The following is a 14,918-nucleotide window of genomic DNA, read 5'->3' on the forward strand; positions in this document are numbered from 1 at the left end:
TTGACATTCCTTTGTAAAATCAGATTTGATGGTGAGTTTTACTCAGTGGGCTGTTTCACACTTATTTAGAGAGCAGTTGTTAATTGTACTGATACTGTGTGGATTTCTGAGTGGCCACACTGAAGCCCTCTAATAAGGCCTGTTTGACCTCTCCTCTAGACCCCAGGCCCTTCTGGATAGGTACCAGACTGTGAAGCTAAAATCCTGTCTCTGAAGTGATACCACCCTGAAATGTCACCTCCTGTTGCAGGTATGGCTCCAGTCACTGGCTTGGAGAGATGAAGTGTCATGGGATGTTTGGGGGCTTATTTCGCTCATTTCCACCACTGACAATTGCATAGTCAAAACAAATTCTATAAATGATATAACATAAAGAATTAAAACAATATAAACAAAAGGTCTTGGACAGTAACACAGTTCAATATCTGATGAATCCAAGTACTTCCCCACAAGTTCTCACTGTACCTCTTACAGCAGCCCCAGGAGGAAGTTTGTCTTTCTTGGTTTTATAAATGAGGAACCTGAGTATAAGAGACCTTCAGAGACTTGCTCCTGATCAGGCTTGTTACTTTATTAGAGGTTGTGAAGTAGTAGTAGGTCAAATCAGCCCTTTGCCTCATTTTGTTTGTCTTTAATATTTTAAAATTATTTTACATTGGAATGCTTATTAATGGATCATTCATTCTCTGACCAGACACAGCCCTTGTTACTCTCCACTGATTCTGAATAGAGCTGATTTAGCTTAATTTTATCTGTCCAGGCCCTGAAGGCATTTGATTTTTGCAACCCCTGCCAAATCTTGTCTGCTCTCCACTGTGTAACTGTGGGGTCAATATTAACTCCTAAGGTAGGCCCAGAAATAAACAAGCCTCAGCCACAAACCCTCTATGTCAGGTGCAAAGCCTAATTCCTTCTCCCTCCTGTTCTAACAGAACCATGCATAAAAAAGGCCTTGAGCTGTAGAGGAGGGAGAGGAAAGACCTACCTGCCATCCTGCGCAGCCTCTGATGTTATTAGTGAAGGTCAGAGCTAGATTAACCTCACCTGTCCTGCCACCTTGTTCCAGGCAGAGGATAAAATAAAGTGTGTGTGTATGCTCAGTTGAACCCTCACCTCTGGTGTCTCCTGCAGTGCAGGCGGATTCTTTAACATTGAGCCAGCTGGAAGCCCCAAAATAAGGTAAGTCTGTAGAAAAAGTACATTAGCTTCCCCTCTTTAGTGGTGCTGGTCTTTCTCTAGCAGTTTGATCTCTGAAAGGCCATGAGCTTCTATGAGTGGGATCTCCCCACCCTACACATATGTAGTTCAGGTGCCCCACCTCTGAGCATCTCCTCACTGGGATGTACATCTCCAGTCCATCAACAAATGTATTTATTAAGTGCCAGACACTGTTCTAGACTCTGGGATTCAGCTGTGATTAAGACAGATACGGTCCCCGTCCTCTTGGAGCTCACCTGCTAGTAAGAGATTAATGCAAACATTAATTAGTGTTTATTAATGCAAGCATTAATTAGTGTTTATTACACTAATAAACACACAGTAAAGCATCACAAAGAACTGACTCACTGAAAAAGAGCCTGATGCTGGGAAAGATTGAAGGCAGGAGGAGAAGGGGACAACAGAGGATGAGATGTTTGGATGGCATCACCAACCTGATGGACATGACTTTGAGCAAGCTCCAGGAGTTGGTGATGGACAGGGAAGCCTGGCTTGTTGCAGTCCTTGGGGTCACAGAGAGTCAGACACGACTAAGCGACTGAACTGAAAGCATTGTCACAATGGAATGCGTGGAGATCTGCTGTACCCTAACAGTCTATGATCTCCAAAAGCAGAATAACAACAGTATCAGGCACTTTTAATATGTTTTACATATTAATATTTATGTTGTGTGTATGTGCTAAGTTGCTTCAGTTGTGTCTGATTCTTTGTGACACTATGGCCTATAGCCTGCCAGGCTCCTCTGTCCATGGGATTCTCCAGGCAAGTATACTGGAGTGGGTTGCTATGCCCTCATCCTGGGGGTCTTCTCAATCCAGGGATCAAACCCTTGTCTCTTACTTGCCCTGCAATGGCGGTGGGTTCTTTACCACTAGTGCCACCTGGGAAGCCTAACATTTATGTTACTATTACTTAATTCTTACAAATTTACCAAGCAAGTGGTATCATTATCACTCCCCTTTTACAGCATAAGTTTACAGTCATTGAGAAGTTAAATTCTTGCCTAAATCACACTAGTACAGACAAGGCTTCCACTCTTGGTTGAGCAGCACACTTTTCTACAGCCTGTTGATGTTCAAGTGTGCCACAATCCCATAGGAACAAGACAGAAGAACCAGGTTTACCCCCAATAGTTGGGCTGGAGATACTAGAAAGAACTCCTTGGTAACAGTTAAGAGTGTGTAAGAGAAAGGAATTATTTTTGAGTATTTGTTTCTCTCCTTAATTTTCCTTCTTTTATTCCCACGCCTTGTGGTGGCCACCAGGATCTTAGTTGCCTGACCAGGGATCAACCCGTGCCCCCTGCAGTGGAAGCACAGAGTCTTAACCACTGGACTGCCAATGAAGTCTTGTCCTGAATTTTCTATACTGCACAAATAACACTGTAAAAATAGAGGCATTATTCTAGAAGAAAAAAGATCACTCACAATTCCACCTCATGAATTGGGTTCCTTTTTTCCCATCTTTTTGAATCAAACTGTGACTGTATTTGTTAGTATGAGAAGGGAAGTAACTAGACCTGGTTTTGCTTGTAGCATCTAAGAGGCAACAGTGTGGTAACAAGCAGAGGTCAGCCTCTCTACTCATGCTTCCAACATCCAGAATGACCCCTGGACACCCAGAGATGAAGTGAGCTGTGTGTTGCAGCAGAGGGAGCTGGGTACCTTCGCTCAGGGTGAAGTAGGACAGGGATGAGGCTGTGAGGGATTACCTGCTATTTCAGATGGAAGTAATCAAAGTATCATTTCCTCCTGTGTCTTGTGGGGAAAGGGATGGGAGAGAGGAATAGTCAGTCAGTATCAGGCAGTTACTGGAATGATTGAAATGGTCTCCAGGTGAGTGGTTAGGATCATAAAACACCCCCTCCCTCCCATTTCTTTGCTCCACTCCCACTTCAGCCAGCTCCAACCATGAGCTGGATGCACAACTTAAGTATTTTTGGGACCGTGGACAAAGAATGTTGCCTGCTGTATCAATAAGCAAAAGATGTTGTGGTCATCAAACCATTAGCCGCCACAGCTGCCCTCCCCAACTCCCACCCAATGATGCGTCCCAAGGGGAACTCAGAATGGAGATAAACAGGCTACTGCCCCTAGACAGTTAAGGTGCGTATCAAGGAATACTTTCATTAAGCTCAAACGCTTGCATCTTTCCATACCTAGAAAAGCACTGAACTCATTAGCTTGAGATGTCTGGTTTTCTTTTAACTAGCAGTAATTGTTTGATGTTCAATTCTCTGGGTTTTTTACAAACACTTCTATATATCCTGACTCCTCCCTTACCTCTTCAGAACAGTCCCTCAAAACTATCTGAGAGATTGTATCCTGGGCTTCAGTGCTTAGTAATTCCCCAAATAAAATATAATTCTCAACTTTTAGGTTGTGCTTTTTTTTTTTTTCCTTCAGTCAACACTTTGGTTGACCATAAAGGGACCCAGACTTCCCTCCTTTGCCTGAACTTTGTGAGGAACCAGAGCCTTGGCACCAACAGAGGCCTCTTGGGCCCATTCACCTCCTTGGAGGGTCCGTATGAATTTGGGAGAGTCTCTTTTTGGTTCTTGGATCTCCTGATTGTTGGTTGATACTCCTGAGCTTTAATTGGCAGTGTGCAACAGGTACAACCTAGCTACCCATTTGAAAAAATACAAGGGGAGCCTTGTTGAAAGATACTAGGAGTTGCTTAGTTGAGAGACACTGATTTATCTAGATGGGCTTTCCAGGTGGTTAAGAACCCACCTGTCAACACAGGAGACATAAGAGACATGGGTTTGGTCCCTGGGTCAGGAAGATCCCCTGGAGGAGGGCATGGCAACTCACTTCAGTGTTCTTGCTTGGTGGCCTAACATGTTTCCTAAACGAGGGGAGTCAGAAAGCCAGCTTTCAATAATACTCAAGCCAGGTTTATGTATATATAAACTTATGAATATGCAAACAAGTACTCACATAATTGGGAATTAAAAGAAATCTCTCTGAAAATGGCCACTATGGGGCTCTTTATTGTATACGCAATTAAGTTAGAGACATCCAGCTTGATAAATTTTTTTCTTTTTTCAGAATTCTGACCTTAAAGAAACAAAAACCCTTCTAGGGAGAATTTGCAGTTCTCTCTTTGTGTCTTTGAGATGTGAATGTGCTGCCTGATATTCTTAGTGGAGGGTGTGTATGTTGAGAGCTTGGTCTCTGTCATCTGGAAGGTACACATATGGTTTTCATTTGACAGCTGGTTGAATAGACTGGAATTCTGAGCAGTTTGCTTGTTGTTTGGTCTTTTTAGTCTGACTGTGCCAACTCTCAGGGAAATATGTCATAAGGGGCCCAGCCCAGAAGGGGCCTTTGTCACCTCAACCTTCATGGCATCCACCTGTGCAGTGGCTGTACAGGCCCTTTACTTCTTAGACTGTTTTGGGGACTAAACTTTCTAGATTTTGTGGAGTCTACATCTTTTGCACTCTGTTATGGGGATGCCTCTTGGCGTCTTACTGGTTTGAGTCACTGTCAAGACACTACTCATCAGTAGCCAGACAGTGGATCTTCTCAACTGAAAAAGCTTCTCAATTGGCAAAATTTTTAGAGAACTCTCATTATAACCAGCTGTTTTATTGGTACCTATGAAAAAAACAGATTATAAGGTGGGAAAAAAAACATATATATAATGGTTAATCTAATGCTCCCTTATTTAAAACAAATAAACCAGTTTGGGAAGCCTTATTTGTGGTTTCTGCTTCCCCTCAATGGGTTTTGCTGCTGCTGCTGCTGCTGCTGCTAAGTCATTTCAGTCGTGTCCGACTCTGTGCGACCCCATAGACGGCAGCCCACCAGGCTCCCCCGTCCCTGGGATTCTCCAGGCAAGAACACTGGAGTGGGTTGCCATTTCCTTTTCCAGTGCATGAAAGTGAAAAGTGAAAGGGAAGTCGCTCAGTTGTGTCCGACTCTTTGCGACCCCATGGACTACAGCCCACCAGGTCCTCTGTCCATGGGATTCTCCAGGCAAGGGTACTGGAGTGGGGTGCCATTGACTTCTCCATAATGGGTCTTACAGGTCCTAATAATAAACATTATGATAATTAATGCTAATTAGGTTGATTAATAGGGAAATAAGGAAAAACTGAAGGGAAAGTCTAGAGACTTCTTTCCAACAAGGTGGAATTTTTAAATGAACTCATCCCAAAAGGATAAAGAAATCTTTAGATGGTTATTAAGAAATGGGGTAAATAAAATGGACATTAATAGGATTAAAACAGAAGGTTTTGATACAATACTACCTAGGGTTGGATGGGCCAGAGCAACCTCATATTGGTCCCTAATGTTAGAAGGCCCCATCCCAGTTTAAATACTGGGAGATATATGTACTGAATATGTATATATTTGCTGGCTCTTGATTTTCAATATATATTTATTTAAAAGTCTGGAAGAAGATTATACTGAGCTACCTGGCCAACAATTACTTGGGGCAATAGGCCAATTAATAAAGTTAAAAGATTGGTGAAAGGGCCTGGTCCCTCAGTCCCTCCATGGGGACCCCAGAGTCTTTTATACAAAAATATATAAAATGATTAGGGGATAAAAAGACAGGAAAGTTCCTAGGACTCCTTGTAACGCCAAGGCTTATTGATGGGGTCCTAATGGGAACTAAAGTTGATTTGAAATAAAGCTTATAAAAATTGGTATATTTAAATAAGCTTTCAGTTCAATTCAGTTCAGTTCAGTCACTCAGTCATGTCCAACTCTTTTCGACCCCATGAATTGCACCACGCCAGGCCTCCCTGTCCATCACCAACTCCCGGAGTTCACTCAGACTCACATCCATCGAGTCAGTGATGCCATCCAGCCATCTCATCCTCTGTCGTCCCCTTCTCCTCCTGCCCCCAATCCCTCCCAGCATCAGAGTCTTTTCCAATGAGTCAACTCTTCACATGAGGTGGCCAAAGTATTGGAGTTTCAGCTTTAGCATCATTCCTTCCAAAGAAATCCCAGAGCTGATCTCCTTCAGAATGGACTGGTTGGACCTCTTTGTAGTCCAAGAGACTCTCAAGAGTCTTCTCCAACACCACAGTTCAAAAGCATCAATTCTTCAGCGCTCAGCTTTCTTCAGAGTCCAACTCTCACATCCATACATGACCACAGGAAAAGCCATAGCCTTGACTAGATGGACCTTTGTTGGCAAAGTAATGTCTCTGCTTTTGAATATGCTATCTAGGTTGGTCATAACTTTCCTTAGACTATGCCAAAGCCTTTGACTGTGTGGATCACAATAAACTGTGGAAAATTCTGAAAGAGATGGGAATACCAGACCACTTGACCTGCCTCTTGAGAAATTTGTATGCAGGTCAGGAAGCAACAGTTAGAACTGGACAGGGAACAACAGACTGGTTCCAAATAGGAAAAGGAGTACGTCAAGGCTGTACATTGTCACCCTGCTTATTTAACTTCTATGCAGAGTACATCATGAGAAATGCTGGGCTGGAAGAAGCACAAGCTGGAATCAAGATTGCCGGGAGAAATATCAATAACCTCAGATATGCAGATGACACCACCCTTATGGCAGAAAGTGAAGAGGAACTAAAAAGCCTCTTGATGAAAGTAAAAGTGGAGAGTGAAAAAGTTGGCTTAAAGCTCAACATTCAGAAAACTAAGATCATGGCATCTGGTCCCATCACTTCATGGGAAATAGATGGGGAAACAGTGGAAACAGTGTCAGACTTTATTTTGGGGGGCTCCAAAATCACTACAGATGCTGACTGCAGCCATGAAATTAAAGGCGCTTACTCCTTGGAAGGAAAGTTATGACCAACCTAGATAGCATATTCAAAAGCAGAGACATTACTTTGCCAACAAAGGTTCGTCTAGTCAAGGCTATGGTTTTTCCTGTGGTCATGTATGGATGTGAGAGTTGGACTGTGAAGAAGGCTGAGTGCCGAAGAATTGATGCTTTTGAACTGTGGTGTTGGAGAAGACTCTTGAGAGTCCCTTGGACTGCAAGGAGATCCAACCAGTCCATTCTGAAGGAGATCAGCTCTGGGATTTCTTTGGAAGGAATGATGCTAAAGCTGAAACTCCAATACTTTGGCCACCTCATGTGAAGAGTTGACTCATTGGAAAAGACTCTGATGCTGGGAGGGATTGGGGGCAGGAGGAGAAGGGGACGACAGAGGATGAGATGGCTGGATGGCATCGCTGACTCGATGGACGTGAGTCTGAGTGAACTCTGGGAGTTGGTGATGGACAGGGAGGCCTGGCATGGTGCGATTCATGGGGTCGCAAAGAGTCAGACGTGACTGAACAGAACTGAACTGAAGATGCTTATATCTCTTTTGCCTAATTATGTTGTGGGGTAGACATTGTATCTTACTGGGGAATGCTTCCCCTGCCTGGTATTATAAGATAGGGCATATAAATCTGCTTGTCAGACAATATTAACTAATTATGCTAAAGGAAACCAATAGGGTTACCTGAGTTTGCACTATATAAAGTAGAAGCTGGGAGTTGATATTCAGGGGCTATTAAAAATAATAATAGAGATTTGTTTTTTTGCTCTGGGTTTAACCTGTACACTCAGATAGAAGACCTTTGTTAAATGCCTTGTACAAACTTTTGAAGGCATGATAAATTGAGCTAAGTTCTAGAACATAGCACTTTTGATTTTCAGTTTAGTTGGAAATCTTGATATACAGTATATACATATATATATAGAAAGAAATTAAAGAGAATATAGTTGGGCAAATTAATATTTTAATATCACTTAGGTGGCAGACCACTTCTTTGGGGGAATTAGAAGCAACTGTCTTTCCCTTGCAGATCTCTACAAAGCACAAATGTAAATACAGCCTCAAAGACTGAGGAGCCTAATTAGCTCAATCAGGTAGGATCTGAAACCAAAAGGAAAAAGATTTTTTAAAACTCAAACCACTGGAAAGACTCCATTACCCAAAATCTAATTTATAGCTTCTCTAAGAGTTTGTTGAGCACAAATACAAATCTTAAAAATCTGTTCCACAAATAGCAAAGCCTTAGTCATTTAAGCGAGCAAATTTAACTCATTCCAACTGTTATTTATAAACTAGAAAGTTTATATTGTAGTGCCTGATTTGTATTTGTTAAAGTGAAGCTATGAGGTGAATTTCCTGGAGGTCAAATGGTTAGGACTCTGAGCTTCCTCTGCAGGGGGCCTGGGTTCAATCCCACGTCTGGGAACTAAGATCCTGCAAGTCGTGTGACACAGCCAAAAAAAAGAAAAAAAGAAAAAGTGAAGCTATGAGATCTCTGGTTTTGTCTGTTTATATGTCTGTGTGTACATTATACATGAGAGATGTCTCTACCTCTGGAGAATATTATAAAAATAAAATTATGAGCGTTCTATTTAATTGACTTTAAAGTAAGCACTTACAAATTAAATATTTCTAAATAAAAAGGAATCTGGCCAGAATAAATTTCAGGTTCACATAATTTAGGAAATAGTCAATATTAAATTCAGTCAGTTCAGTCGCTCAGTGGTGTCTGACTGTTTGTGATCCGTGGACTGCAGCATGTCTGGCTTCCCTGTCCATCCGCAATTCCCAGAGCTTGCTCAAACTCACGTCCATTGAGTCAGTGATGTCATACAATGATATCATCTTCTGTCTTCCCCTTCTCCTCCTGCTTTCTGTCTTTCCCAGCTTCAGGATCTTTTCCATTGAGTCAGTTCTTCACATCAGGTGGCCAAACAAAGTATTAGAGCTTTAGCTTCAGCATCAGTCCTTCCAGTGAACATTCAGGACTGATCTCCTTTAGGATTGACTCGTTTGATCTTGCAGTCCAAGGGACTCTCAAGAGTCTTATCCCAATATCACAGTTCAAAAGCACCAATTCTGTGGTACTCAGCTTTCTTTATGGTCCAACTCTTACATCCATACATGACTACTGTAAAAACCATAGGTTTGACTAGATGGACCTTTGTCAGCAAAGTAATGTCTCTGCTTTTTAATATGCTGTCTATGTTGGTCATAGCTTTTCTTCCAAGGAGCAAGTGTCTTTTAATTTCATGGCTGCAGTCACCATCTGCAGTTTTTGGAGCCCTCCAAAATAGTCTCTCACTGTTTCCATTGTTTCCCCATCTATTTGTCATGAAGTGATGGGACTGAATGCCATGATCTTTGTTTTTTGAGCATTCTTTGGCATTGCCTTTCTTTGGGATTGTTTTCCCTAAAGATCAAGGTTCTTAAGGGTTAAAATTGTAATATGTAATTAAAGTTACTAGAAATAATAATGGAAATGTTTCAGTATTTCCTTCAAGGAAAATAGGGTGTGTATTTTTAGCAAAAGGTATGGAGAATGGAAGTGCATTTTGTTAAGGGGAAAGTGGTTTTGTGCTAAAGCTGATTATTTCTAAATGGAAAAGAAAAATAAAAGATAAACTAATATAAAAGTTGTGGAAGGTTTTTGAAAAGGAAGCCCTGAGAAAAAAGTTTTGTACATGCTAGGCTGGGATTGGATTAAATTAATTAGGTAAGAAATTTTGCTATTGAGAGTGGGCTAGTGCAGGATTAGTGTTTCGTTTTCTCTCTGTTAAGAGAGCAAAGGTTTCCTGGAATGTTGAGCTATTTTTGACAACAGATTATGAAGTTTTTTGTTTTCATAATAATCTGTATTTGTTTTAAAAATCTTTTCTTGTCACTTTGGGTGGAAAGTAAGTATTGTTTCACAGTGACCTATGATCCTGTTTGATCAAGTGCTTTTAAGACCTTTTGATATTTTGACAAACTTCCTGTAGTCAAATTCTAAATAAAGTTCCTTTGACTTCCAGCTAACTTTGAGATGCTTCAGAGGGCCTCTGAAACATCCCAAAGAGAGGAATATTAAACTAATTGGGCTTATTTGGTGTGTTAAATTATTTGAGAAGTATTGTTAAGTGATTGGAAATAAATGTTCTTGGATTATATTGTGTGGGTAAATGTCATTAATATAGATATTTCAGTTTATATGGAATTCCTAAAAGTTTGACATATCCTGGTAGTATCAGTCATATCTAGTTATTATCTTAACATGTTGTATGCTGCAGAAATATCCAAGTTTCTTCTTGTGTTGTAATCCAATCTTTAAACATGCCATTTTAAGTCTTTTGTCATTTGTAGACAATTGTTTTACTCTGATGCAGCTGTAAAAGGAAGGTTTCCAAGAAAATTCATAAAAAAGACTTTTTGACAAATATAAATTTCTGATGACTTTTGGATTATATTACTGAACTGGGTAAGAAATTACAAAACTCCAATGGAAAACCTGGGGACTTCATCCAGATGAACAAGAATTAATTGCATGGGATTGAATCAACTGATAAGTATGATTTATAATTTTATAACTTTTTCATGAAGTATACTGGCTTTTAAATCTTTTTTTCCAGAGAACCTTTCTTCTTACACTGTGACCTATAACGAGTTGATAAAGTATCCCTTTGTAAACAAAGATAAAACATTATCTTTTTCGTTTTACCTTATCCCTCCAGAATTTGGCTTCTCTAGCTGGCTTTCCATGGACTTAATTGCTTATTACAACCAGATTACAACTAGTTCTACCACTCATTATTTTAATTTTTTATCTCCTGTTGTTTTCAAATTATTTATTCCTTGTGCTTCTCTCTGCTATATTATGATTTTATTAACATCCTAGCTGTATTTTTATATCCTATCTATTTTTTGAGATTGTTGTCTCTTACATAAACCAATATGTAACTAGGCCTCCAATAAAATTAGTGGTGACTAAAGAACTTCCCTGTAGCTTAGACTACAAATCTGCCTGCAATGCAGGAGATCTGGGTTTGATCCCTGGGTTGGAAAGATCCTCTGGAGAAGGAAATGGTAAGCCACTGCAGTATTCTTGCCTGGAAAATCCCATGAACAGAGGAGTCTGACGGGCTACAGTCCATGGGGTTGTAAAAAGTTGGACATGACTGAGCGATTATCACTATGACTACTATGAAATGTCATGAGGCAGCTGATCATATATATAACTCTGCATAGAATAATTGTAATAGTGCAACTCGAGGTATGAGAAGAAGCAGCAAGGGAAAATATTTCCTGGATCATAATAGACTAGTAAGATAGATGATCCAGAGAATGTTTAAAAACAATTATTTATTTATTTACTTTGGCCATGCCATGTGGCTTATGGGATCTTAGTTCCCTGATCAGGGATTGAACCCAGGCCCTGGGCAGTGAAAGCACCAAGTCCTAACCACTGGGCTGCAAGGGTAATCCAGAGAATTTTAGATTATCAATAGGGCTTGATCCAAAATTAGCACATTAACCTATCAACAGAATCTTTGCCTGATCCGAAGAATTGATGCTTTTGAACTGTGGTGTTGGAGAAGATGCTGGAAAGTCTCTTGGACTGCAAGGAAATCAAACCAGTCAATCCTAAAGGAAATCAGTCCTGAATATTCACTGGAAGGGCTGATGCTGAAGCTGAAGCTCCAATACTTTGGCCATTTGATGTGAAGAGCCAACTCACTGGAAAAGACCCTGATGCTGGGAAGGATTGAAAGCAGGAGGAGAAGGGGATGACAGAGGATGAGATGGTTGGATGGCATCACCAACTTGATGAACATGAGTTTCAGCAAGCTCTGGGAGTTGGTGATGGACAGGGAAGCCTGGCTTGGTGCAGTCCATGGGGTTGCAAAGAGTTGGATATGACTGAGTGACTGAACTGACCTTATAGGCCTAGTGCCATGGGACAAACTTGGTCATAAAATGCCTCCTAAATGTTGGTCAGATTTATGACCTAGAGGAGGTGCTAAGGGCAAAAAATAACACTTGCCATATCAGTAAACAAAGTATGTTATAGCCATCGAGCCATCGGCCTCTGCCGCTGCCCTCACCACCATAGGTAAGGTGCATATCATAGGAATAATTTCATTAAGCCCAGATTCTTGCACTATTCCATACATAGAAAACTGGTAAACTCAACTTGAGATGTCTGTTTTTCTTTAACTGGCAGTAATCTTTTGATTTTGACTACCTGGTTTTTTTTTGTTTGTTTGTTTGTTTGTTTTGCAAAAGCTCCTGTATTATTCTGGCATTTCCCATAGCTCTTTGGAACAGTCCCTCAGAGCTATCTCAGAGGTTGTATTCTGGGCTTAAGTCCTCAGTAATGCCCCAAATAAAACCTAATTCTCCACTTAAAAATTATTTATTTATTTTTTATGGCTGTATTGGGTGTTCATTGCTGTGTGCAGGCTTTCTCTTGTTGCAGCAAGCAGAGTCTACTCTCTGGTAGACCTCGCAGGCTTCTCACTGCGGTGGCTTCTCTTGTTGAGAAGTGCAAGCTGTAGGCACATGGGCTCAGTGGTTTGTGGTGCTTAGGCTTAGTTGCCCCTTGGCATGTGGGATCTTCCAGGACCAGGGATCGAACCTATGTTCCGTGCATTGGCAGGCAGATTCTTAACCACCAGACCTCCAGGGAAGTACCAATTTTCCACCTTTAGGTTGTGCATTTTTTTTCAGTCGACAACATGTGCCAGCCTGCACTGGGGTGATGTGTCAGTGCCCTCTCCTCCAAGAATTTCCCTTAGACCTGATAAAATATTTTTATGTGTGAAATGCTTTAAAGTTTATAAAGTATTTCCTCCACATTCCCTGACTTTTAAAAATAGATTTTATTTCTTAAAGCAGTTTTAGATTCACAGCAAAATTGAGTGGGTACCCCCTTATTTTTAACTTTGATTCTCACATCCACCCTACAGATAGGTAGGACAGGTGTTATTATCTCTGTATTTACATTTAAATTACATTTAGAATCACACGGTAGCAAACAGAGCCTGGTGCTAACTGAGGTCGTCTGATCTTTTAAGCCTTAGACATTTTCGCTTGGTTCCCAGAGTGCCTTCTAAGTCTTTTCAAATCTGTCTCTCCCCTAAGCATGGGAACCGTGGATACCTGCTCATTCTCAGAGCTTAGAAATAAGTTTGAGACGTTCCCACCATTTCCCACTTGAATGCAGGGGCCCACAGAGAACCCACCTATGTCTCTGGTGGAAGGTCTACTCTCGCAGGCTCTGGTAGAGGCAGTGGGACTGAGAACTTGTACAATGCCCTGATAAGCTTCTTAGAAGCGGGTATTAGCTGGGATTGGATATCCTTCCCCTGAGACGCCCTTCACACCTGACCCTGCCTTGAATTAGGATTCCATAGGGTCAGGGGACAGGAGAATGGGGTGTTTTCTGCTGTACAGCTTCAGACCCACTCTTTGAGACCTTGATTCTGACAAGTTTCCAGAACTGAGAAGACACCCAGATGTCCAGGTTTGAAGGTAAATGATGTGATTAGGTAGGAGGGACCAGCTGGGGTGCCAGCTCATCTCTGTTACATAACATCAGAAAGAGATACTCTCCAAAGTTTCTTTAGCAGGTTCAGAGTGTTGAATATATGGCAAAGGATAGGGTGGACAGGGAGATGGTGGAAAGACAATTATAGGAATCAAGGACAAAGAAGGAAATTCATTTATTCCATAATTCTCCTTTTGCTTTTTAAGACAGCTGTATTTGCATTGCTAATTAGTGTGGTATGTCCGGAAAGACTGGTTCCTTAGAAAGCTCATCTGCACTGTTGCTCACTAGCTGTGTGATGTTGAGCAAGTCACATCTCTCTGGATCTCAGTTTCTTCATGTCTCAAATGGGGAGTTGTATTAAACAATGTAATTCATTCCACCTTTAATGACCTAAGATTCTATGTGTTATTCATTTAATTTTGAATATATTACTTCATATACAAAACTGATCATTTCTAGTTATTGTTTTGTAATAATCTGTGGACATTGATTAGAGATTTAATATTTACTTTGGGCCTTAAATATGCTTCCCTTCTGAGTCCTTATATAAAATTAACCCATATGGGGCATCGATTCTGTACAATGCTTTTCATAGACCTTATGTGTTTTTGCTATCTCAACATTCCCGTGACATAGGTATTGTTATTGCTATTTACCTTTATAGGTATTGTTATTACTATTATTATTTCTATGAAATTAAATTTAAAAAGTTGTAATACACACATGATAAAAAGGTTAAACAGACTAAACAATAGAATTTACTGAAAAGTAAGTCTCCCTCTCATCCCGGATCCTTAGTTTCTCTTTTCCAGATGTCCTTTCAGAGATAATATTTGCATAATCAAAGTATATGTTAGCATGCCCATTTTACAGATGAGGTGCTGAGGTTCAGCCTGTCCAGGGTGACGCAGCTAGTAAGCAGCAGGTCTGGGAACCCAATCTTTGACTCTATTCCCCGTATTCCTCCCATGACACCACGCTGTCTGGGAAGCTTTATGACATTGACTTTTAGGCTTTGTCCCCTCTGAATGATGGTGGAATCATTTTAAGTCAGTCCAATAAAAACACATAGAGCCTCGATGTCTCTGGAACTGCTTTCCATTACTGTCTCTTTCTGTCTAAAGCTTAAAATTATATCTCCTTACTTCCTTTTTGCCTTTGATAAATTAAGATCTGTGGCCTGGGGCACCAGCTACAGATGACTGAGCTCTCAGCAACTCTGGCTGGACCTGAAAAGTGTGGGCAGACCTTTTGCAAGGATCCCAAGGAGGGCTGGGTAGACCCAGCTTAGGAACCTGGGCTGCTGGCGTGCCTACACAGCATGAGGACCTCGAGATGCTCTTTTTCCCATGAGGAAGCATTGTCTCCTGGAACAGAGGATAGTTTTTTTTTTTTCTTCCCAGCAGA

This window comes from Bos indicus x Bos taurus, chromosome 10 (genome assembly GCF_003369695.1).
Source record: "Bos indicus x Bos taurus breed Angus x Brahman F1 hybrid chromosome 10, Bos_hybrid_MaternalHap_v2.0, whole genome shotgun sequence".
Lineage (NCBI taxonomy): Eukaryota > Metazoa > Chordata > Mammalia > Artiodactyla > Bovidae > Bos > Bos indicus x Bos taurus.